The 27,267-nt window shown below is 39.2% G+C and overlaps 1 long non-coding RNA gene across 1 annotated transcript in view; it reads right to left on the bottom strand.

Annotated features, from left to right (window-relative positions):
- Positions 1–5,092: 5,092 nt before the first annotated feature.
- LOC137755189 (uncharacterized) overlaps positions 5,093–27,267 on the bottom strand; it is a 37,012-nt gene continuing 14,837 nt past the window's right edge. The window contains exons 2-3 of the long non-coding RNA XR_011071976.1: positions 12,151–12,236; positions 5,093–5,191 (exon numbers count right to left, since the gene is read on the bottom strand). This is a non-coding gene — a long non-coding RNA (uncharacterized lncRNA). The remainder of the gene's footprint in view (positions 5,192–12,150; positions 12,237–27,267) is intronic.

The raw sequence follows: 27,267 nt of genomic DNA, 5'->3' as shown, positions 1-27,267 counted from the left end.
TCTCTTTTTTTTTTAAACATCTTTATTGGAGTATAATTGCTTTACAATGGTGTGTTACTTTCTGCTGTATAACAAAGTGAATCAGCTACATGTATACATACATCCCCATATCCCCTCTCTCTTGAGCCTCCCTCCCACCCTCCCTATCCCACCCCTCTAGGTGGTCACAAAGCACCGAGCTGATCTCCCTGTGCTATGTGGCTGCTTCCCACTAGCTATCTATTTTACCTTTGGTAGTGTATATATGTCCATGCCACTCTCTCACTTTGTCCCAGCTTACCCTTCCCCCTCCCCGTGTCCTCAAGTCCATTCTCTGTGTCTGCATCTTTATTCCTGTCCTGCCCCTAGTTTCATCAGAACCATTTTTTTTAGATTCCACTTATATGTGTTAGCATACAGTATTTGTTTTTCTCTTTCTGACTTACTTCACTCTGTATGACAGACTCTAGGTCCATCCACTTCACTACAAATAACTCAATTTCATTTCGTTTTATGGCTGAGTGATATTCCATTGTATATACGTGCCACATCTTCTTTATCCATTCATCTGTTGATGGGCACGTAGGTTGCTTCCATGTCCTGGCTATTGTAAACAGAGCTGCAATGAACATTGTGGTACATGACTCTTTTTGAATTATGGTTTTCTCAGGGTATATGCCCAGTAGTGGGATTGCTGGGTCGTATAGTAATTCTATTTTTAGTTTTTTAAGTAACCTCCATACTGTTCTCCATAGTGGCTGTATCAATTTACATTCCCACCAACAGTACAAGAGGGTTCCCTTTTCTCCACACCCTCTCCAGCGTTTATTGTTTGTAGATTTTTTGATGATGGCCATTCTGACTGGTGTGAGGTGATACCTCATTGTAGTTTTGATTTGCATTTCTCTAATGATTAATGATGTTGAGCATCCTTTCATGTGTTTGTTGGCAATCTGTATATCTTCTTTGGAGAAATGTCTGTTTAGGTCTTCTGCCCATTTTTGGATTGGGTTGTTTGTTTTTTTGATATTGAGCTGCATGAGCTGCTTGTAAATCTTGGAGATTAATCCTTTGTCAGTTGCTTCATTTGCAAATATTTTCTCCCATTGTGAGGGTTGTCTTTTCATCTTATTTATGGTTTCCTTTGCTGTGCAAAAGCTTTTAAGTTTCATTAGGTTCCATTTGTTTATTTTTGTTTTTATTTCCATTTCTCTAGGAGGTGGGTCAAAGCGGATCTTGCTGTGATTTATGTCATAGAGTGTTCTGCCTATGGTTTCCTCTAAGAGTTTGATAGTGTCCGGCCTTACATTTAGGACTTTAATCCTTTTTGAGTTTATTTTTGTGTATGGTGTTAGGGAGTGTTCTAATTTCATTCTTTTACATGTAGCTGTCCAGTTTTCCCAGCACCAGTTATTGAAGAGGCTGTCTTTTCTCCATTGTATATTCTTGCCTCCTTTATCAAAGATAAGGTGACCATATGTGTGTGGGTTTATCTCTGGGCTTTCTAACCTGTTCCATTGATCTATATTTCTGTTTTTGTGCCAGTACCGTACTGTCTTAACTCTAATGGATATTATACTTCCTGCCTAGGACTCTTCAAATGGAAAGTCATGGGGTTCCTAGCTAGGTTCTCCTGTTTACCAAAATAAGCAAACATTTATTGAGCACTGTATTCTATGTGGAGCACTGCTGGGCATTGGGCCAGAAAAGAGATTGGATTCATCTGCAGCAGCACTGCATTCCTAAAATATAGCTGAGATGTCAAGCACACAAGGAGAGCATGAGTACCCTTCCCTTCAGCCTTCAATTCACTTCACTCTTAGTGAGCGTCTTCTCAGCTTTCTTCTACAGTCCTCTCCAAGCTCCATATCCCTACAAGCCATCTCTCAGAATCTGTGAATAACCAAGATAGTATTTTTGTTCATCTGGTTGGTTCTGTTTTAGTCTCACCTGAATTCTGCCTCTTCACTCTTAAAACTTGTTTGGATAAGAAGGCAGCAGCTTGTCCTTGGGAACCATGAGGTCTACTGTCAAAACCAGCACTTAGAATTTGCAGTTCACACTTCTTGTGAAATGTAAAGAGACCTTCACCTCAAGTCTTTTTAAAACGTGTTGAGCCTACTTTAAGGAGGTTGCCCTACTATGTATCTGCCCTCATCCAGTATTTTCTCTCTGAATTTTAATCTAATATCTCAAGTTGAAAAAAAACCCAATGCCATTTGTGCTTACCTCTACACTCTTGGAAACACGGTGCCCGTAAACTTTTTTAGATGCATTTATAAACTCTATCTCTAAAGACTTTGAGAAAAAACAGACAAAAAACACTTCTATTTTGTATTTCATTCAACTAGTGGTCCTCAACTGTAAGTGATTTTGCTCCCTAGGGGATGTTTGGCAACTAGAGACATTTTTGTTGCCACAGCTTGGGGTGGAGGAGGGGCATTGCTGGCATCTTCTGGGCAGAGACTAGGGTGACTGCTACTGTTTACAGTGCACAGGGCAGCCCTCTACAACAGAGAGTGCTATTAGTGCCCAGGATGAGAAACCTTGAACGAGACTCATCCTTAGGACTCTCACAACCGATGTGTCTTTTACTGATCAATAGTCACAAGGCTTTAGTGTAGAATTTGTCATTATGCCGAAATACTGAAATTTTGTTAAATAATTTGTTAACAACCTGTTAAAGATTTTAAATATAATACTTTAATACTTAAATCACTCTACAGTATTTCAGGTTGCATTTCCAGTGATATAATTTTGTTATGTAATAAAAATCATGGTGTTTACTCCAAGCCTGCTAAAAATCCTTTGCCAAAGAAGGCTAGTCTGAATATGTTTGAAAGATTTAAAGACGCTATTGGTGTTCTAATTAGAACTAAGTTGTGTGTAAACACACACTCATGCTCACACAAATATATGTGAGTGCCGTATTTCCATCAGTAATCTTGCATTAGAAGATATTTATAACCTTTATGGTTGATGGCAGGGAAACCAGATCAACTGTTGAAATCTACAGGATGAATCACAAAACTCTCTAATACCTAAGTTCAAATATTTTCCTAGTTTTATTTGTCATTTGAAAACAAAACAAAGCAAACAAATAAACAAACAAAAAGTTCTTATAACATTGGTTTGTCCGCAGCTCATGTGTAACTGTCATCATGAGAGAAAGAGGGAGAGAAGGGACGAGTCATCAACTTGAAATGTACTTTCCCAGGTCTTGTTAATTGGGTTCTTTTCCATTGCTTGTTTTCAGTAAATAAATAAATTTTCATCATAAAATGTCAGGAATAGCATAATGTTTATTATATGAATGTGTTTGGGGGTTGGCTTTTCAGAAGTGTTGGTTTACCTTAAAGGGTATAATTTCATTTTCTGCGTAGCCCTACAATAACCAAAGAGACCAAAAGACTTCTGACCAGGGTGCAAACTTCTTGAGAAATCCCCAGAATACCACAAAGGATATTGTTGATCATTTCTACCTCTTAGCACCATGTTACTTGTGCCCTGTGAACAACCACTGTTGCCAATATTGTTTCAGGACTATGGTTAAGCCATCAGAAATAGAGCATGATGGTACAGAAATGGTGGCATTCAAGACTTGGTATTTACAATAAGCCATTTCCCTGGAGGCAGATTCCAACCTCCTATGTGGAACTATTTTCCCAGTGATCATCTCTCCTTCCCTCAATGTATTCTTGTGTTTGCTGGACTGGTTTGAAGTGTGAGGGTTAACGCACTGGGTGTGTATGTGGGAAGAAGTCCACACCACTACCTAGAAGCTGTTAATCATTCTGATTATTACTTTAACATTGAGAATGTACTCTATCTCAGAGAGTAGAGCCTGCACACAGGCTCATATACAATCTTATGAGCCAGTCAGCCTTTTTCTTGTCTTAATGATGAGGCTACAAGATCAGCTCTTTGAACATTACTGTGTACTCAATTTGTATACATGACATAGATTTGTATAACAAATTGGTTACCTGAATTTATTAAATTTATAAGATGCTTATATATTGCCAGCAGAAACAGTTGCTTGATCTTTTGGCTTCAATAAAGCTAAAGAGAGTAGAAGATAATCGTGCTATTAATGTCGTTAGGTTTTTCTCTTTTTTATTTCAATATCCTTCATCCAAAGAGGTATTGATATATATGTGCTTTGGGTCACATGTCTCACTCTTTTGACACCAAAAGTTATTTCGACGTTAGTTATATCACTAAGTTTTACCATCTGCCTGTGGTTGGACCTGATACCGACTCTCAGTGCTTGGTTAAATAGGCAGTGTACATATGATATGTGTATATTCTTTTCAGAACTAATTTACTTTTATCTCCAACTTGTTTCTGGGAGAAGAGAGAGCTACTTGTCCCTTTGGTCCAAATACCTTAACTCTGGTTTTTTTTGTGCCCTGTCAATACTGACTGCTCCCTTGAACCTCATATACTCTCAAGGACCCAGTAGCAAATGATCAACGTTGCATATTTATATCCCATTCCAAGGGGATGTTAGAGGACAACAAGATGAAGGGGTGAATGGGGGGCTTGCTTATGATAAATGGTGGCTTCTTGGCTAAAGTATATTTACTAGAATTATTAAGTACTTTAGTAAAAGATAACTTTATAACTGAAGAGGCAGTTGAAAGTATACATACATGGATAAAATCTGGGCAAATTATAATCTACCTTGCACTATAAAAAATGTAAACAGGGACTTCCCTGGTGGCGCAGTGGTTAAGAATCTGCCTGCCAACGCAGGGGGCACGGGTTCAAGCCCTGATCTGGGAAGATCCCACATGCCGCGGAGCAACTAAGCCCGTGCGCCACAACTACTGAGCCTGCTCTCTAGAGCCCACGAGCCACAACTACTGAGCCGTTGCACCACAACTACTGAAGCCCATGTGCCTAGAGCCCTTGCCCCGCAACAAGAGATGCCACCGCAGTGAGAAGCCCGCGCACCACAACGAAGAGTAGCCCCTGCTTGCCACAACTAGAGAAAGCCCGTGTGCAGCAACGAAGACCCAACGCAGCCAAAAATAAATAAATAAATAAATAAATTTATTTATTTATTTAAAAAAATGTAAACAGAAAATACCTGATATGACACCATGAGCTCAGGAAACAAGCCTTTATGCCATGTCTCAGTGCCATTGGCTGGATTCTTTCAGGGACAAGACAGTTACTCTGAGATATCAAGCCTGCTGACACACACCTGCAGACAACACATTAGAAATGGACGTTAAAATATTTGCAGGTAAAAGTTTGAAAATTTATAGTGGAGTGCTAAAACAGTGTTTCTGTTTTTTCTGGAAAGCTTACCACGCCCAGTAAGGAAAACTTGATATGTATGATGAAATGGAAAATACTGGCGAAAATTCACCCTGTGTCACTGTATATGTGTATGTGTGTATGTGTGCACACACACGTGTGTGTATGTTTGTATGATTGAGGGGTGCTTTTAACACCTCCTTCTAAGACACATATATCTTGGATTTAACCACAGTTGGACTGGTTAACAAAATAATTTAGTGGAGCCCTTGCATTTTTCTTTCTTTTTGCTATTGTTCAAGGAAAGACATTCCCCGATATATGAAGGTAAGGGGTGTTTGATGAAATGTACCAAATGCTAAAGTTTGACTCTGTATTCAGTCTTTCAGTAGTGGTAGAGTTTGTGGAAGTGTCACTGTAACTGAGGGTAGGGACTTGAAGGAGGCATTCTGTTGTCTATCGAAAGAGTAATTGATGAGCCGTCTAGGGCTGGCTGCTGGGATACTTGATCTATAAAGGGAAGTATGGCATTCTAATGCTAACACTGAGTAGAGGCAGGGACCAAAGAATGGGCCAGCTGCTTTTATTGGGAGGACGTGGTATCATAGGCCTTTCAGAAGAGTAATCAGACCTCAAGGGAATTTTGTGCCTCCTGGTTGGGCTCTGGATATGGTCTAGAAGCTTGACCTCTATACTACTCTTTCAAATGCTAGCTATTAAAGTGCGACAACTTAACTGTTATCTACCTTGCAATGTATATCATAAAACCTGTCTCAGGAAGAGAATTTTGAGAAAGGATGGACAGATGGAAAGATTGGAAGATGGGCTCATGCATGAAGGAAATGGCCAGTTTGTTCTATAGTTTACAAATATACACAAGAGCAAACATGAGTTCTAGACTCATATTAGCTGTAAACCCCAAGTCCTTTATAGGAAAGAGGCCTCAAGAGCACACTGACCATCTACTTAATAACAATATTAGCATCAGTTTAGAAAAGCAACCTCAGACATAACATTTAAGAATGAGATTTTCTGGAGCATAAAATTACAATTGTTTTTCTAGTAAAAGGATAAAATAAATGTCTACTCAAGCTAATTACTGTCCAACTTGTGCTTTTGTTGTTGTTGTTAGCATGTAATAAACCCGACTCATTTTATTATAAAGGGCTATGAAACAGTTCCTGTATAATATTATAAAACCTGCAAAGATATGACAGCAGCAAATTTTTTTTTCTGGCCATGTTCACTTTAACTCAAAACGTCTGTAGTCAGAGACCAAAAAGTAAATACACTGAGAAAATGAAAGCCATCTAGTTCAATACTAGTTTTACTTTAGGATTTAAGCCATTTTTAGAACATGGATTTCCAGGTGACAATGAAAAATATAGGGACCATGGGAAATGGAATAACATATTCCTGGGATAGAAAATCATTATTGGAAGGACTGGAGCCATGGAGTTAACAGCTGAGAGGTGATGATTGTGACACCAGACCATTAGGATGACTTTTTTGCCATATTATTTCTAGAGCTCAATTTGATCTAGTCAAGCTGTCAGGGCCTCATCTTAGTTTGCCCAGGACTTCCCCAGTTTTCAGACTGAAAGTCTTGTGACTCAAGAACCCCACAATCCTGGGCAAACCAGATCTTTCTTCACTCTAACCCTGGGGAAAGCAGCTAGCTTCTTTGGAAGCAAAATGCCTTAGAAGAACACATGCCTTTCTGCATTAGACGCTCTCTGAAGCCGAGAAATGAATATAATGTGCTTCTCACTTTCAGGATACCAGAATTCCTTTGGTACCTGAAATTAGTTATTTTTATTAGTATTGCTCCAGAAGGAGTTTTTTGCTGTTCAAATATTCATTCCTTGGTCCTAAAGACTATCTACTCATCTCAGCTCAAGTTGACGTTTTGACCTAGACATTTGAAGTATCCTCCATAAGTTACTTTCTAGGTTCAGCTTAAGTGGGACAAGGTTATATGTTATCTACCCTCCCAACTGACAAAGGGCACTTTGTATTCAGTGGATGAAATGGATATCCTCACACCTTTCAAAGCCTCTCTTTGCTTTGATACAGTGGTACCCACGGGAGGGGGAGGAGACTAGCAAAGATAATCCCCAGGATAATACTTTTTATTTTAGGAGTAGCACGCAGTTTTTATTATGTGAGCGTATTATGTTTGCTTGGAACAAAAGCTGCCGCCAAGAACCGGACAACCCCAACTCTAGGCATCTCACTTGGGAGGGAAGACTCAGTTTGTGGCGGGGTGGTGGGGGGGGCAGGTCACCAGAGGCAAAGTGCAACGTGCCGTTTCTAAGTCAGCTCACTGTTGAGGTATCCGTGCAATCTGGGGTTACGGCATGATCCACCGTGTACCAATTATGCCGTTAATATGCTTCATTTACTAGATACACACATCAGAACCAGAGTTTTTCTCAAGGGCAAAACCCAAGTCAGGCCGCCAAAGCCACAAATCACGTAAGCCTGCACCAAACACCCACAGAAAACAGTGCAGCATGCGTGTGCGCCTGTGTACGTATATTTGTATCAAAAGCTAAAAGAATGGCCTGGACTGAAGTTAGGGGGAGATCAAGACAGTAAAGAAGACCCCAGATAGTTGTCATCTTGGAGGTAAAATTGGACAGACACAGTTAGAAACCAGAAATGCAGTCTCACCCATTCACCTAGGAATTTTTGACAAATCCTGAAAGATATTGATATTATGTCCTTATACTATGAGCTTTGAGTTGTGCGTCTTTTTAAATGTACTCTTTCACTCTTGTCCTTGTATCCGAACGTCAGTGCCTTCGATTGCCCTACCTTACTCTTTTAACTAATAAGTCATCAAGCTCTTCATTTGTGTTAAGTTTCAAATGACTAAGGACACTATAAAATTATGTTCCTCATATATATCAAAACCTGTGAGAAAAGGAAAGTTTAGGAAAGTGGAATTTCAGACATTAATTAGGAGATGAGATGGGGTTTATTCGGCCATGGAGATCCCCGGCGCCAAGAGTCGAAGCCCTAAGTGGCTAGTCCCTCGCCGCCGGTTCTGAGGGTGAAGGGGCTGCATCTGAGAAAGCACGCTGAAGGGCTTCGGAGAGTTTCCCTTTTAGCTTGAGTCAGATGCTCTTTATTTTCTAGGTGGAGGAGGTGAGAATAAGGTGTTGACTACAATTTTTGTATGATATTGACAACGTCTCAGGGACAAATTTGATTTCATAAAAGGAAGGTGGGATTGAGAGAGGACACGTGGAGGTTATCAATCTCCTTTGTCCGTCAAATCTTTATTCTTAAAGATTTGATCTTTCTTTTATGAGCAAGTACTCTGTATTTGATAAAATTACCAAGACAAAAATATTTATTTTGTTCAAAAATTTAGAAAGCTGTATATCAATAAATTGGCACTGGTATTACTAAAATGTAATAAAAAATTCTATACAATTGCCCATTTGCAAGTCACTGACTGACACGATTCAGATTGGTCAGGTGAGATTTTTGTGAATTGGTGAGTGTGTGTATTCCTAATGGAAGCCGCTCTTATCTGTTTCTCAAATCATTCCTTATGTGAATACTACACCTGTTTATGTTTGTAATCAATAAATGACACACCAAAACACCCAGAATATTAGAATAATGAGAATCAGATGCCTCTTTGTAATAAAGCAATGCCTTGTTAAAAGGTTTTAGAGGATGGTGCCACAAAATTTTGTGTCTTTTGTAATCATAGCTGATATTTACTGGGTGCTTACTTATGATAGGCATTGTGTTAAGTGCTTCACATACATTGTCTCATTTTATTCCTAAAACAACCACATGAGAAATGTACCAGTATTATTTTTTTATAAATGATAAAACAGGCTTAGAGCAGACATTTCCTCAGTTTAGCATGACATTAGTTTTAGTAAGTATAAATATTCAGTGACTAAAGTTATATTATGCTTCTAATGGATATATGAGTAAAAAAAAAAGATGCAGTTTTAAATCTATATACAAAGCAATGATATAAAAACTGAATTTGTCCCAGAAAATTAGGGCACTCTGCATTAAAATTAAAATTTTAAAAGTGTAGTTATCAAATAAGGATACAAGTTTTAACATTCATTTATGAATGAGACAAAGCACATTTCTTTTAAATAAAACAACATATTCTTAAATTACTCTTACAGTTGACCTAAGAGTATAGAGGTCAGTTTTTGACTGTTGAAGAATGTAGGTCCATATAATGTTCATGATGTCTAATTGCACAATCATGCCAACAGAAAAACACACAGTCACAGTAGGCACTTTATGAGTATTAGGCGCTGAGGTTAATCAGTTGATAATTGGGTCTAAATTATTTGCAACTAAAATTTAAAAAAATTTTTATTTACTTGCAACTAATATTTGAATCACTTGAGTCCTCCTGTTGCATAGAACAGATTAACTTTCCAACTTTGCATATGTCCCTGGCCTGTAGCTGAGAACGTGAGGAAGAGAGTTATCCTGCCCTCTAGGGGTGCCTTGGAGAAAAACGTCCCGAAGCACAGCTACCCCAAACAAGGCACTCTGCTCATTTCTCACCCAGCACGAAAGGGTGGGAGGGGACACCTGGGCTGGAGAGAGGCAGTGGAGTCCTCCTGCCTCTGGGGTGTGCCTCCACGGGCTCATTCTTGGAACTGTTCCATCATATCTTACAAGGATCCTAACTGTACCAAACCCTCAATTATTTTGTTATTGAAAGGGGAAGTTTACAGCATGCTGTCAGTGTTCAGCTGCATGTTATGTTATTTCTTTAGCCTTCGTGTTCTAAAATGACTGTTAGTGGCTGGATTTGCACCTAGGAGGGCAGGATCCATACGGGGGCCTCCCCCCACACCCAGTCTGCTGCTGAGTACTGGGCAATGCCTGAAGCTGCCCCTCAAGATAACAACACGTGTTTCCTTATAAAGAGCTTGACTTTCCGAGAATCAGGCTCTCTTTTGAACATAAACAAGTTCCTAGGGAGAGATAAAGGGTAGGAGAGACTCATGGTTGCAGCAACATCAATTCAAAAATAGTTGTTGATGGCTGAAAATAAAACACAGAGCCTGCCCTGTACTGGGGATAAAAGTATGCATGGGGAGTTAACACTTACTGCACAGAATAACTGTCAGGCAGTACACTAAGCAAATTATATACAGTAGCTTTTTTAGTTACTGACTATACTCCTAAAAGGTGGTTTTTGTTATCACTATTTTTTTTTTTTACAGAATATAAAGGCCATTCTAAAATGATAACCTATTTAGGGTCACACGATTAGAAAATGGCAGAGAAAAATTTGATCTTTGATCTTCCTAACTCCATTTCCTGTGCTCTCTCCGATTACCATGACCTCCGCCTTATAACTTATAATTTTGTTGTGTTTGGGGAGAACAGAATAGTGTAAAGGAGAATAGAACTAATGATAACGTTTATAGCACCATCTAATTAAAGCTGTAAAAGAATGATATATAGAAGGAAGTGAGAGCTCTCAGTTTGCTGGGGAGTCAGAGGCTTCAGGGAAAAGAGAGACTCAGGATTAACATTAAAGGTCTTTAGAGAAACTAGGTAGGAATAGAGGTAGTAGGGAGACTTCAGGAAGAAGAGGGAGTGAGGGACTTCCCTGGCGGTCCAGTGGTTAAGACTTCACCTTCCACTGCAGGGGGTACAGGTTCGATCCCTGGTTGGCGAGCTACGATCGCACACGCCTCTTGGCCAGAAAAAAGCCAAAACATAAAACAGAAGCAATATTGTAACAAATTCAATAAAGACTTTAAAAATGGTATGCATCAAAGAAAATCTTAAGAAAGAAAACAGAGGGAGTGAAACGGCATGAGCCTAACTCATGATTTATCATTTTTCATGTAATATTGCAGATGTGTTTAATCAGATTGCTGCTCTACCTCTATGCTGTATGGTAGTTTCAAATCTGATTAGAAGGAAGGGATCAGATGAACAAAAAACGTGGCAAGAAAGATTTTTGAACTTGAGTAATACTGAAAGAGAGCAGCCGAGACAAGGCACTGCAATTAAGAACTCTGACTAGTTTAAAAAGTCACGGGGATTCTGTGAAATGGAAGAAATTAAGTGTCAGAAGCAAGAGTAGCTGAAGCACAAAAATATTATTGAGTGGGCTTCAGTCAAATTTGGCCCTTTCCCCAGTTTTACTTAAGAATTTGTTTTCCGAAATGTATAATTTAACATTTATCCTCACAATAATGTTTTGCCTCCCTGGAATGATGAAACAATTATAAAGTAGGGAAGAACATTTTACAAGGTGTTGGTGGCATAGTGTGTCTTGATGACAAACTCAGGAACGCAAGGCAGACCCAAGACTAGCCATGCCCATTAATAGAAAGTGTGCGTCAGGCTTGTTTAGTTTATGTCATGGCCAAGCCACACACATGCATGGTTTAAAGGGAACTATGGAAATAGTTCAAAGTTATCCCTCCTCCAAGTGGAAAAAGTAAAATAATCTTACTTGTCACTTCTTGCCAAATTTTAGCTGCCCTTCATGCATGCATGTAAAACCGATATTGTCAGTTGCTGGAGGCAAAGTACATATGATAGGCTTGGAAAGGAAGTATAAGAATGGTACATAATATACAACAGTAAGATGCGTCAAACTATTTCACCCTTAGAAATGGGAGGAAAACAGGCTTCGATCTGTGTAAGCAGATGGGCAAAAACTCCTAACTCCCAATAAGCAAATTTCTGCTTGTCCCATAGGAAGAAGAAAAATGTCCTTTCCAAGCACATGACCTAAAAGGAAACATAAAGATTGGGTTGATCCTTTGGAACTGTCACGATAGTGACACAATCACTTTGACCTTGGAATTTACGTATCTAGTTATCTGAAAGCTTATATAATTAAATTCCCTCTCCCCTGTCTTCAAGACTTACTTTTCCTTCATTATCAGTTTTGGAGCCTTGATTCTTTCGGATAATGTTGTGAATTCTCCCCTTTGTGTTGTCCATAATGACATTGCCTAAGAGAAAAATCAAGTTTCGGGCTTAGTGCACGTTTAAGAATTCACTTTCAAGATCTTGATGTGAGCCAGAGGTCTGCCTAACAACAACAAAGATGAATGCAGAAGGAAATTTAGGTTGACAAATACCAGTCCCACCTGCGTTGGTTAATAAGCAAGAATCCAGCGCAGCCAGTAATCCTCTGTCATTTCCATGTATCCAATCAGTTGCCTGGGAATTATCCCAATAAAAAGAATACAGTGTGTCATTTATCAGGCAGCCAATTAAAGGGCCTCTGCAGTAGTAGGATAGCTGGAAGCCGGTTCTCACAAAGGAAGCAGGATGGGGCCAAGTCAGCATGGGCCTTGAGGGAATTCAAGAAAGTAAGTTGTGGCTGATTCATAGAGGGACCAGATTTACAAAATATTAGAAGGAGTTGGTAACGTCAGTTATTTCTTTTTGACAAGAATTTATTTAGGACATCAGTGTGCAAAAAGGCAACGAATAACCTCAGGTGATCTTACCAAAATGGGGCTTTAATTTTTGTAGCTATGAAATAGTTTTCATAGAGTATTTCCTTTGATCTCTAAGCCCTATTTTAGCATTAGAAGTCTTGAAAACATGAAAGGAAAATAAATAAATAAATAAATGAAAATTAAGTAAGTACAAAAATTCCATGAGTTTATTGGGCATCTTTGACCCTCTCCTTAATGAAAGTAGTCAGCAGAATGAACAAGAGTTGACAGGGACCTTCATAATCCCACTTTTGGAAAATGGAAACAATTCTATGTCCTCAAAACCCTGCTAAGTCACAGATTTCCACCCTCATGATCACCTTGGCTGGTGAAAGTTCCCTATAATAAAATTTTAAATCCAAAGATTAAACACTTTCTAGCCCCACTTTAGCCAGTTTACTAATCTACAACATTGATTCAGTATCTAGACATGTCAGGGAAAAAAAAAAAACCATATAAATGTATTTCATGGATGCCAGGATAGACTTTTTTCTTACATTTTAACATCTCTGAATCTGGGACAGATCTAACAATTGATGTGGTCATAAAGCATAATACAATAAATTAATTGTTGGTATTTTTAATTGTTTAGCCCTAAATAAATTAATGATAATGTCATGAAGTTTGGAGTATCACAGGGTGAAGAAGCATGGAGCCTTTGGTGCAGGGAATCAGTGGAAACTCTTTCTTGGAAGAGTTAAATTTTAAAATAGTTCAAAAAAACCCCCATGAATCTAGGGATCTGTGTCTTGGTTTTCATGAGATAGACCTCAAAAGCCAATGTATAGAAGAATCAACCTAAAGTGAGTTGAACTTCAGTGAGCCCAGTCACTCATTTTCTGATTATCTTACTTAAACCAGAGCTAACTGAAAAACCATTTAAGGCTCATCTAATCTGTTGCATGGTATCGATTGTCTGTAAATTATTTCAATAAAGAAAACAACTGAATGTTTTAGGAGGCACTTACAGTTTAAATATTCAAAACAACTTCGCTCTTGGGAAGGATTGTATTAATTATAGAAAATAGTCATATAAATCAACATGTTTTAGTAGATACTATAAGATTTCGCTCTTAAAATGTGTCTCGTTAATGTTCAGTTGAAATCATCAAGAATTAGCTGAATACTTAACGTGTGCACTGGAATATATTAGATATAGCCTGAGATTTTGGTATTAGACAAACTTGAGTTCAAGTTCTAAGTGCAATGTTTACCATCTGTGTGATCTTGGAACCTTATTACTTCACCTCTCTGAGATCCAGTTTCTGTTTCTTTAAAAAGGAGACAATAACACTTGACTGAATCAGGTTTAGTTTCAAACAAATAAGATTCTATTGTGAAGTGCTTAGAAAAGTGCCTGGTACACAATACACTTTCAGTAAGTGACAGCTATAATAATACTTTTTATTACAATTAGCACCCTACTATTGGACAGCACCTATGAATCTAATTCAGTTAAAGAAGTTGTTTCTCATTTCTTCTGCCCAGAACAAATTAAAGCCTGAGCATTCTAACTCTGTCCTGAGACAGTGTCTAACGTGACTTGGCAAACCACAGATGGGCTCCAATTTTATTAGCTGTACAGGAAATTTCTGATTGATTTAACCTCCAAAAGACAATACCGTGTAATTAACATGTAACAAATGTCAACTCTTGTTATTGCTGGAACCGACAAGCCCTCCAGATCTCTGTCCTGTTCCTCGCTTTACTATGCATCAGTGCACTTTTTTCCCCCTTTCTTTTCTTTTCACTTTCCCATAGCGCCTCGCTGCACCCAGTTCCCTTTGAGTGATGTTGGGGACAATTTCAGTTGTAGTTCTTCCTGAAAGTCAGTTATTTTGAAACATAAAGAGACATAGAGATAAACACCACCTACCTCCTCTGTTTTGGATGGCCTAGAGCCAGAAGTGATGCAACTGGTGTGAAGCTTCATCAAGAGTGTTTTTTTGAGGATTTTTTTGTTTTTGTATTTGCATATCTTAGTAATTAAGGGATTGTTTTTCCCCCAGAAGCAATTTGTCTAAATTCTTTAAAACAGCATGATGGGAGGAGGGTCTCTCCTCGTTTAAAATTATGATATGATGGAGATTAAGACAGTGTGGTGTCAAAATATACTGTGCTTAGAGTTGAGACTGCTGAATCTACCAGTGAGATCGCGGGCCAATCACTTTACCTCTCAAAGCTTCAAATTCATCTTTTTTAAAATGATTCCCTGAAGTCCCTTTTAGTTTTTGTATTCTACGATGAGAAATACAGATTGTTGAGTGGCACTGCAAGTTCAGCATCCTCTTAGCAAGGTTATCAATGGGGAGAAGCCAAGACAGCTAAGGCATGCATTACCCTTTCCCTGTACAGATGCTGCTTCTGATCTGTGGTATGTGGGGTGTGCTTTTCAAACTTTTCCGTTAATAGAGGTAGGCCATTGGCTGGAGTTATGGCTGGAAATGATTTCCACTCTCGTAAGCAAATTTGCTTGCTTTTATCAGCACCAAACAGAGAACTTGGCCATATTAATACTGAATTCCATTGGATTGACTCAAACATTGAGTGGTGATGACAAATATAATGAAAAAGAAGCAGAAAACAATTTTTGAAAATTATGATGATTTAGTGATCTTAGTCTCTGTGCTGTTCCCCACTCTACTATTACACCAATTCATTGCTCTAGCCCTCCACTAACTACACACACACACACACACACACACACACACACCTCACTTTTACTTTTGTGTTTAGAGATTAGCTTTCATTCAGTTGTTCATGCGATAGATATTTATTGAGCCCTTGGCAAAACTTTTAGTAAGAAACCAGAAGAGATCCTAATAGTTAAGACAAAAAGGTCAGAGAGCCATTCACAAAGAGCTTACTCTCCATAAGGAGAAATAGGCGACATACATAAATAACTAGAGTATAAGGTAAAGAAGAGAGATTACAAAGTGATATGAAAAAAGATATATTCATAATGAGATACGAATTCAAGGAAGGGGAAATTACATAAGTGGTTTTAGAAAGAGTTTGTGGAGAGGATGGCATTTACCAAGGCTCTTGAAGGATGGGAGAATTTGGACACAAAAAAGTAGGGTTGAAGAAGCAGTCCATGAAGTTGGAACTATGTGAGAAACCCTACAGTCATGAACAAAGAACCCTAGTTAGGGCTAGAGTCAAGAATTTTTACAGAAGCATCATGGGGGCTAAGGCTGGAGGGATATGTGATAATCAGACCATGCAGGGTTTGGATGACAGGACAGAGATTGGAAATGTATCTGGTAGGCACTGGGGAATTAAAAATAGGTCCAGCAGAGTCTTTGCAGGTATTAGCTTGGCTGGTTCCATCTGGCCTTCAGGTCTTAGGTCAGTGCTACCTCCTCAGCAAGACCTACTTAGATTAAAGCAGCCACTTGTATTTCTCCTCGGTTACCTTCAATTATGTATTACATTGCTCTATTTTGATCTATTAATAAAAATTACAATCTAATCGCCATGCTTCTGTGTTAATGTCTTTATGGTCTGCCAGTACCTTCCAGAGTGTGACTTTGAGAACAGAGGTGCCTCCTCATCTTCGGTCATGGCTGTTACTCAAGACCTGGCACACAGTAGGTGCTCCAGAAATAATTGCCCACGGGGGTGAATGAATGAACTTGAACACATTTAATAAATCCTCAGCTACGGATATCCTCAGCCTACAGATATATACGTTTTACTTGTCTTTGCAGAATCTGGTAGAGGGAATAAAAAAGTTTTTAATAATAAAACTCAGCTGCTGCCAGCCTGAATTAGTGGCATCCCCAACTACTGTAAGGATCTCTGTATTTACCGCAACTCTTCTCCCAGATGTTGTTGATGCCTGCTTTTCCTTTCCAAGTACAACTCACACTTCTCATGTGTTCCAAACCACATGGAAGTGGAACGTTAAATCTGGGGGTGGGCATGTCTGTGTAATTTCCTTCATTTCTATAAGGTTTTGGTGGCTTTTTCTCCCCCTAGGCCACAGATGAGCTTAACAATTGCAAATCAGCTTCAGAGGTTTTCCCTTAAAGAAAAAGGAAAAAAAAAAAAAAAAAGATAGCATGTTTGAACAGGCTAGGCCTGGTGAAAGTCTCTTTGTTTTACATCTTAAACTGTTCTCTCAGCTTTTAGCTTTTCTCTTTTCTTTGAATAAGTAAAACTCTCTCTCTATATATAGTATATATATATACACAAACATGTATAGTTCTCATATATGTAATATGAGATGTCTGATATGATACATAATCTGATATGTATGTCTGGTCCCTACATATATACACTCATATATATATTTGCTCCTTCAAATTGTCACAGGAACCAGAGGACGTGATGCGCCCTTCCTTTATAATCCCTACCAAGACTGTCCTGCACGCGCACGCACGCGCGTGTGTGTGTGTGTGTGTGTGTGTGTGTGTGTTTGAATACAAACTCCCAAAGGAGGGAGGAAAAGAAGTGTAGTATAAATAAGCAAACAACCAATTGACTTAGCAAATCCTTATTTAGCTGGCCTCTGATTTTATTTTTGAGAACCACTTTCCTTGTTTTGATTTGAAATGATGCCACCCAAACATATTACAGAAACATTGAGCTTTGCAAAACAGAACAAGTCAAATGAGCCTCCCCAAGTGTAAACAGAAATCTTGTTTGGATGAACTGTTTTTAAGAATCCAAATTAAACCAAACGGCGTCCTTTTAAAGTGCGTGTGTGTTCCTCTTAAGTGCTAAAACTGTATTATGTTCCTGCAATTCTTTTTTATCCCAAATGTTCCAGTTAAGCTGTGGTTTTTTAAGTGTCCTGACTATAAATGGTTTTCATACATTCAGCAAACATGATTCTAGAGTGACCAGTGATAACAGAAGGCATCTGGGTGGTTCAGCACCCCGGGAACTGACCTTGGTAACACACAGCTTGGTGGAAACCAGTTGGGTGCCACTGTGAGTAAAGATGGGCGAGTTCCTAGCATCTGTTGACCAGTAATTAGATCAAGTCTCTGTTTTCCCACCCTGAGTACAATTTACTTAAGTACCTGTATCATGCCTTCCATCATACACATCGTGACTTTTCCCTTCTTTGCAAACCATTATTGGTGATAGCAACACATTTTGAGTTTAGGTTCCTGGGCTGAACATTACTTGTTGTTAACCTCTGAGAAGGTAAGCTGTGAGTAACAAGTCCAGGCGTGACCATATTCCAAAGAAGCCCAGTTGTCTTTTCTGGATTGACCGAAAATGGAGATAGGGTGTTCTTTTTTCAGCATTTTATCAAATCAGCTTGTGTCTTGAGAGTCAAAGGAATAGAAAATTAGTCTCTTTTGCAAAAGTCCATTGGTCTGTCTCTGCTTGTCTACTTCGCACTTGGAAAACAAATTTACTTGCCTACTACACGTGAGATTGATCCTCAGAATGAAGTGTGAGTGGAAACTATCCCTTTCCTTTCCTCAGTGGCCCTCACTCTTCCACCCCCGCCCATCCCCACATACACAGCAAACACAGAGGGCTTAGCCCAGTGCTTTTAAGCAGAGCTTGTTATTTGGAGACCTACCGAGGTGGCGAATGGAATTTGGATGATGTTTCTCTGAGATAAATTTAGTTCTGGCTAATCCTGCCCCGCCCCCCTCCCCCCCCACCCCCCCCCATCCCCACCCCCCGCCCCGCAATCTGAAGCTAGTTTAATGTTGAGCAAGGTCAGAGCGCAAGAACATAATTTCTGGCTGCCTTGTACGTGACTACTAGTGAGTGTGCCTAGTTAGCTTGCCCCCCCATACTTGTCTTTTGTGGACCAAATGGTATGAAAAGAGACATGGGGCAAGACTAAAAGGTAAATAAATCTAGTTATTTTAACAGACGTCACCAGCTACACATCCCCATGGGTGTCCTCACCTTCAATTCAGTCCCTTTGAAAGTTTATACAATTATTCATAAACATTTTGGACCTCCCCTTTTCAGAATTGTTCCTAGAGCCCAAAGCACATTCCTTAAATATTTAAATATTTGAGGGCGTATTTGACTTTGGCTGCAGTCAATTATCTTTCCCAGCCACAGCTGGGGAATCCCATTTGGATCTCAAAATTGTAGCTGCAACTACAGAAAGTCATGGGACTAGTAGTTTTACGTGTATAATAAAATGTTTCTTAAAATCCAAGAGAATTGTGAATGTGGACCTGTGAATGTCTATGGTTTTTTCAACTGGCATCACTGACATAAATGCAGAGATTCTCTGCATGATTAGTCTGGGACCTGAACACGCATTGGATGGGTACATGTCAGGTCAAGTCAGCTCTGCGAAGGTTCAGTTGTGTTTAGGGGTGGGGTCAGCACCTGTGGTAGGATAATGTCTTCCTGATATTCCTAAGTGCCTATGGGGATAATGATAGACACAAGGAAAGGGAAATAGGACACAAAGAAGAGAAGATGGAGAGAGAGAGAAGGCAGGGGCTTTGATAGCATGGCAGGGGGAAGGGGTGGGTAAACGGATCAGCAGCAAGCCTTTGGGTCTTACTCAGTAGCACTGCTTCCAAGCAGTCCTCCCAGGATTAGGGGAATGGTTTGTGTGATGGTTAATTTTATGTGTCAGTATGACTGGGCCACAGGGCTCCAGATGTTTGGTAAAACATTATTCTGGGTGTTTCCGTGAGCGTGTTTTTGGATGAGTTTAACATTTAAAGCAGATTTCCCTCCCTATTGTGGGTGGGCCTCATCTGATCAGTTAAAAGCCTGAACAGAACAAAAAAAGTTGACCTTCCCCTGAATAAGAGGGAACTCCTCTTACCTGACTGCCCTTAAGCAGGGACATCATTTTTGTTTTTGTTATTTTTCCTGCCTTAAGATTCAAACTGGAACATTAGCTCTTTCTGAGTTTCAAGCTTGCTGGACATCAGACTGTAACTACCCCGTCAACTCTCCTGGGTCTGAAGCTTGCAGATTGCAGATCTTGGAACTTGTCAGCTTCCATAATCATGTGAGCCAATTCCTTATAACAACACTCAGATGTAGATATAGATATAGAGATATATTATAGCTATAGATATAGATATATTATAGATACAGATACAGATAGAGATATCCTATTGGTTCTGATTCTCTGAAGAACTGACTAATACAGTTTGGCTACTTATAATGACCTTGTATTCTGGAGTTTTGCAGACCTTGCCTTTCATAAATCTCCATCACCATATTAACGAATCCTGACAGATGAGAAACTCTGATCTCAGTCAGAAGTGGATGCGGGGAGTGGGGAGACCGGCAGCGGCTTGTGGTGGCTGCGTGTCTGTGCCTGGGGCTCCCGGGATTAGCACGATCCGCAGGTGGCCGGGGAAAGACATCTGAGCCGGAAGAATCCTCTCCTTCCTCACTCTCACCCTCTGCACCTCTATTCTGTTGGGGATCGTTACAGATTTTTAAACTCTTAACTGTGGAAACGAATGCAGCTGCTCTTTGCAGTTGTTTGTGAAACTGAGTTAAAGGGAGGTCGCTGTGGCGCTCCAGGTGCAATCATTAGACACATCTATGCTGTGTAATTAACCTCATTTCCATGTGAATGTCCACGGTTGGGCGCTGCTTAGAGAACTCACGCCATGATCATTACACTTACAGTCAATCCAATTAGACAAAGGTTCCCACACTTAGAGAAGGATCAGGACAAACCAGACGGTAGGCCTCTCTCAAGGTCTCTAGTTGAATGTCTCAAAATAAACAACTGTGGCCTAAGCAATTGTAAGGCAGGCCAGAGGAACACGCCAAGGCGCTACTTATGTGTCTGGAGCCCAATCCCAGGGGCTGCTGAATAGAATCTCCTGTGTCCACACTTTCAGCACAGTTGGGGGAAGGAGGTCCGGTGGCTACCCTCCACCCTCTCTCTCATCACAAACTCCGGTTGTCCAAAAAGATATAAAATAGCTTTATTTTGGTTTATTTTATCTCCTCTGTGTTCTTAGAACAGTTAGGGAAAAAAAAAAAAATCCACGCATGCTTCTCAAAGACAGTTGGTGGAGCTGGCAAAAGTTTTCCACAATATTTTAGCAGAACTGCAGCTAGAGGGCACCATCAGGGATATTTTCCCTGCATGTCCCAGATTTATTGACTTTTTTTTCTCCTAAAACTCTCTAATGCTGCAGATGGGACACCTTGTTCTAAACGTTTTGTCGTAAGGCATGTGCTACGCATGTCCATCCTTTCTCAAGTTTGTAGTTAGTTCCTTGAAGGTAGACAGCATGTCTTAGAATTCTGTTATGTCCCCAGAGATGGTTAGCACCATGCTGGCCACTTCAGGGGAGCCCAGTCAACGCGTGGGGTGTAACCGACTAGATGGAAAGAACCACGGTTTGTCAAATAATGGCAAGAATCCACCCGGGCTTTGTATGTAAGTCTCTACACGGAACACATCAGTGACTGCACCTCAAAAAATGCAGATTAAAAATGAAGGAAGTTAGGAAAAAGCAAAAAGTTAGGTAATAAACTACAGTCCCTGAAAGAATAAAAACACATGATATTTTTGTGCTAAACGTTAGAACCTGGCTACTGAAAGTGTAATCCATGGACCAACTGCGTCCGTTATCACCCGGAGTTTGTTAGAACTCCAGAATCTCAGGTCCCACCCCAAACCTACTGAGTGAAAACCAACACTTCATGAAGGGCCCCAGGTGCTTCTTACACACTTTCAAGTTTGAGACGCACTGCCTTAGCTATGAGTCAGCTCAGCATTGAGTGTCTCACAAGACTGCCGAGCTGTCCTGGTCCCTCACGGCTCTTGTTAACTGTTCTTTTCCTCTCCTCATCTTCTGCCGCCACTCTATAACTTTTCTTTCTTATCTCTTTTTTATTTAAACCTGAGACCATATTTCAAAGAAATCGATTTGGTATCTCCCCCTCTTTTTCTCCATTACGTTCCTGTGTCTGTACCCTCTTTCTTAGACTTCTGTACTGAATTCAGGGGTCCTTTCTTCTAGGAAGCATCTCCACATCTTTCAGGCTGGTTCAGTGCCACATTTTTTTCTATTTCATTAATAGCACTTACTAGATACTATAAACACTTAATTTACTTATTTAAATGTCTGCCTTCCTCATTAGACTTAGAAAACACAGTGATTAACATGGCACCTGGCATATCAACGATTGTAGGGTGGGCAAAGGAAGGAAGAAGGCCCTTTGATTCCAAGCCTGGGATGCTGCACGTTCCACAGACAAATCAGTGTTCTTGGATGTTTTGATTGGCTGTAATATTTTCTTTCCTTCTTTCATGGATTCAAATGTTGACTGCAGGAAAAGATGTATAAAGTACAGCCTCTGTCCTCAAGGAAATTAAAAACTCATAGAGGTAGGCTCCAAATTTATTATTTTTTTTTAGAGTTTTGGCAGGGTTTCTCAAAGCTAGCTCGCTATATATTGAAATTATTTGTAGAGCTTTTAAAAAACACTGATTTCTAGGACCCACTCCAGAACAACTAAAATGGAATCCCTATAGATGAGGCCCAAACAGGCATTTTAAAAATCTCTCTAGGTGATTCTAAAGCACTTTTGGGAGGGAATCACTCACCAAAAATATTAGTAGGAGTTAAACTATTATAATTAAAATAAGCTTGGACAGTAGTTTCTGACCATGCATCTCAGAGTTTTAGGGGTTCCATGGCTTGTGTCTCAGAGCCTGTGTGTTTCACAGGGTGGGCTCAGGAGGAGGCTGAATTGGCTCTGGACTCCTCACCCCCACTCTTAACTTGAACAGCATCAATTTTAAGGCTTGATGTATTCGATTTCTATGAAAGATTTCTTTGAAGAAAGGATTGTGCTGCTGTCGGGAAAAAGACCCCTCAGAAGCACTAATGTAGAGAACATCCAAAGATGATATACTGTAAATTAATTTATCACTTCCATTTGTATTGTTTTCCTTTGTCACTCTTCTGATTCAGGATGTTGTGTTCTTAAAAGAACAACTGCCTTTCCCATCACTCAGCTCTTGAGAGCTTATGGGAGGTTTAAATGACCCTTTCTCAGTCAGTGGTTTGAAGGAAAAGAATGCAAAGAACTGAGTTGATGTCAAACAAACAAAATGGTTCAGTGTAAAAACAGAGAATTAGGAATTAAATAATAATAACACAAGGTAGTTCATAAGCTATTCTATTTTTATTTATTTTTTCTATCAACAGTTAAGCAACCGTTATATATAAAGTATGAAACTGACTTTAAATGTACAGTCTTATATATAATATTATATAACTGATGTTATATGATGTACATATATAGTATATAACATGTGTAATATATCGTATGTGTGCACAATCTAAGCACAGTTGACTGGAAGTGAGGCTCTGTCCTACTGAGAGGAGGTATTTCCAAGAATCATACTTTCTCCATATTTCTTTCAGATACTTTTTTAAAGAATATTTTTGAGGTATCTGAACCAAAAATGGCAGAAGTTTTTAAACTCCTGGTAGTCAGTGAAATGTGATTGTTGCGTGATTTTCTAGATAGTTAAAATAAATAACAAGAGAAACAAAAGGGAAACAACCAAGGAAGATTTATACTGGCATAATATTGATAAAAAAAAGTTTAAGTCAGACCAGCCATGTTTATCCATCTAATGTGACGACTGTCAGTTTCTGGCTGACTGAAAGTCTGTAACCTGCTGTTGAACCTCTCCACTTGTTCCGTCTGTGGGAATACTCTTCTGTAGGACAAGCCAAGGCAAGTCTAGGGTGATTCCTGTACAAGAGTTTAAGACTGACTGTAATTTAGGAAAGTCCGAACTCCCAGCCAGGCAGTGCAGTGCATGCCCGTTAGGAAGGAGAAGCGTGGCATATGATGGCTGTTCTCTGTTTCCCCTCCCTAGTAACTCGTTAGCCTGCTTCTCCATACTTTCATGCCCCAGAAGGCAGCCCTTGTAGTGAACTTAAACAACTGGAGCACCGTTGTCCTCTGGAAAAGTCTATTAAGCCAGAAACTCAAGTATCCTATTAAATTTGATAATTCTTGTAAGGTGACCATATCCCCAACAAGGCTCAAAGATATTCTGCAGCAATACCTTTAACTTGGGACTTAAGCCATGGAGAGTGTGAGGTCCAATTACTGAAAGTACTAATTACCTTCATAAACTAGTTGGGGTTCGGGGCGGGAAACCTAAGGGTAGATATAATTTAGTTTCTTTCCATTGGCGCATGTAAGGCCCAACCTGGGAAAATAAAAGCTAGGCGTCAAGTCTCAGTGGGTCCTAATATTTCTTTCCTGATCCATAATTGCTAATTCACTTAAGTAAAAACAACATTTGGTCTCACAGGTGCCAACCCAAGTAAGCTATTGCTTTGCTTGGAGTGGCTGAAAAAGTACAATCACGTTACTGTCATGAGCATTTCTCCTTCTTGAAAGAATGCAGTTAACATTGGAAAATGACTTGCTGCTGGATAATCTCCGTCTCTTAGGTGTAGGAAAAAAATGTCAATAATAAGACATACGTTTCTGAAAGCACAGAACTGTATCACATAGAGACCTGGTCTAGATATAAAAAAATCAGTATTAATCATAACTTTGGCCTGTTTGAAACATCCTGATGCCTCCTACTGCAATAATTTGTGAATGCATTGTGTCTGCCCGTCCACTCGGTCCAAAGAAACGTCCACTCTTTTAGGAAACAAATTCCCTCAAACAACAGCTGCTCCTGTTGGTACTCTTATGGTAGAAGGTGTTATATTGCCTTTAGCACATGTCCCTAAAAGTCTGCATTTTATAAGTTGTATCACTTCATATGATAATTGGATCTGAAGTAAGATTGAGCAATAATGCTAGTATTAGTTCCTGGGTTAATAAAGCCATTTTGGAATTGGCATTCACGGAGAGGGAGCCAACATTTTAAAATAAGAATGTTTAAACAAGTTTGCTGGCTCTATTTTTAGACTAATACATTTATGTCTGTATTAAAACTGCATCTCTTATTATGAAATAAATCGCGTATGAATTATGCATATGAAATTCTCTAAGAGCAGTTAATTAGGAGAAAACAGACACTTTATTTGAGGAATGACCACATGAACATATATATTTTTTTCTAACCATAGCTTTGCTGTCTCATTGCTGGGTGATCTATCTATGTCCAAGTCTGTCTAATCTATGCCTATATTTGTATTAATAGGTAAGTATACGTATATATATGTGTGTGTGTGTATATATATATATATATACTATTTTAAAACAAGAAAAACTAAATTCAATGTCATGAGTAGGAGGAAAAGTGATGAATTTTTAATTTCTTGTAATTACTTCATTATGTTCAGGCAGACAGTGAGAGCCAGCCTTCCACAGCAAATTCAAGTTCTGAATCAAATCAGAATAATTTACTGTATTAAAAAACCCTGTTTGAAGTACATTTATTCCTTGGCAAATCTGACACAAATGTTCAAAGCACATGGGCCAATTTTTTAGCAAAGTAATATACTTATAGCATTATTTAAACAAGGCTTTCTGTAGATGAGGACAAGCAAACGAGAATAGGAAACTTCATCACTTTTATTGTGCGTTGCAGGCCAGGCGTGTATCTCCTATTCGTGATCATGTATGTGTGTGATTATTGGTTAATGTGTGAATATTCACATTTGACCATTGGACTGAGAGTAAGTCTAGATGAGAACTGGAAAATTTATGCATAATCAAACAATGTCTCATGAACGGATTCATCTAGGTACTTACTGCTGCGAAGGTAGAAAGAAGCATGTTTCAATGATTTTTCAAATTTTTTTTTTTTTTATTTTTATTTTTTTTAACAAATCTACTTCTTTTTTTTTTTTTAATTTATTTATTTATTTATGGCTGTGTTGGGTCTTCGTTTCTGTGCGAGGGCTTTCTCTAGTTGTGACAAGCGGGGGCCACTCTTCATCGCGGTGCGCGGGCCTCTCACTATCGCGGCCTCTCGTTGCGGAGCACAGGCTCCAGACGCGCAGGCTCAGTAATTGTGGCTCACGGGCCCAGCCACTCCGCGGCATGTGGGATCTTCCCAGACCACGGCTCGAACCCGTGTCCCCTGCATTAGCAGGCAGGCTCTCAACCACTGCGCCACCAGGGAAGCCCTCAAATTTATTTTTGATGAAAGATTTTGAAGCTAATTCCAGCCATCGTTTTACTTATAAATACTTCAGTATTGTGTGCACATGTTTTTCAAGGCATTTAGTACCCTGGCAAATGCTTATGATATAATTCTAATGGACTGTCCTAGTAGAGTATGGATTCTAATAGTTAGGAAACATTGACAACTGGAAATTTGGAGAATCTGCTATTTCAATGTTACCACAAGGATCAGGTTCACTTTGGGGGGAAGACCGATTTTTGCAATGTGGAAAAGGAAACATACTTGCATGGAATCTTAGGTGATGCTTCCTATGAAACAGACATCTCCAAGTGAGAAACATGTATCTAATATTTTCATATTTGTGGACTTTTATTGCTAATTTTGACAACGTCTTCCTCATTCCTGAGAAGCATTATTAAGACTATCCCAGTATTGTTCACATGAACTATCAAAGTAGCCAGTTACCTTACATGTGAATTGTCTCCATCAACATACTAATCATTCATTCGTTTAACATTTTTGAGGACTTTTGATGCAGAAAACTGTATTAGGGTCTAAGGAGGCAAAATAAAACATTGTTCCTGATAAAAGCACTTCATATTATACTGGTTATCAGAAGCATATAAGGAAATTATTATGACACTGTAGGCTTCATTCTGTTGTAGTAATCGTTATAGAAACAGATGGTAACACAAGACAGGATTTTGACTCGACCTGGAAAGGGGAGTCCAGGAAAATCTTCCCAGAGAGATGTCATAGCTGATTTCAAATATACCGTACAGCACCTTTCATATAGTACAGAAGCAGTAAGTATTTGTTAAATTGATTTTCTTCTAGAATAATATAAAATGTATAAATTACATGTTATAACCAAGTCCATATGCAAGATTTGCCTGGTTCAACATTTTAAAAATGTATTTTAAGATCAACAGCTTTGCAAATGGTTCAGTGGGGTTTTCTCAGCATACATGATTTTAAGTAAGGATATGGTCAAATTTTATTGTTAAAAGTGTATTGGCTTTGGAATAACAAGACTGGCAGACTGAAGATAGAAATTTAAGATAGTGTTCTAAAAATGCAGTCAAAGGACATGTGATTATTTTGTCAGTGAAGTGCTCTTTGTTGATTAATCCTAAACTCTAAACCTGGGACATTATACATTCTCATTTTGGTACCCTGGGTTCATCCTGATGTGCTTATTTTTCTGTGCACTAGGCTTGCAGCAGCTCTATTATACCTCCCCAAGAAAGAGCAACAGCTGAACCTCATCATAACCCTGTGTTTTGTGTGTCGATTCTTGCATTAGTGACATGACATTTATTTGCTTGGTGAGCTTTTACCTGCAAGGTTAACAAGGTCAGTGCATGTCAAAAGCGGTTATTTTCATTTGCGATTTATTTCCCTATGGATAGCCTTAAGATATTCAAGTTACTAATGAGGGCATTGAAGTTAGGGCTTAAGTATATTATTAGGAGAAACATAACT

Source organism: Eschrichtius robustus, chromosome 20, assembly GCF_028021215.1.
Source record: "Eschrichtius robustus isolate mEscRob2 chromosome 20, mEscRob2.pri, whole genome shotgun sequence".
Lineage (NCBI taxonomy): Eukaryota > Metazoa > Chordata > Mammalia > Artiodactyla > Eschrichtiidae > Eschrichtius > Eschrichtius robustus.
Note: the sequence above shows the minus strand (reverse complement) of the source record. Positions and strands in the feature narration are given on the sequence as shown.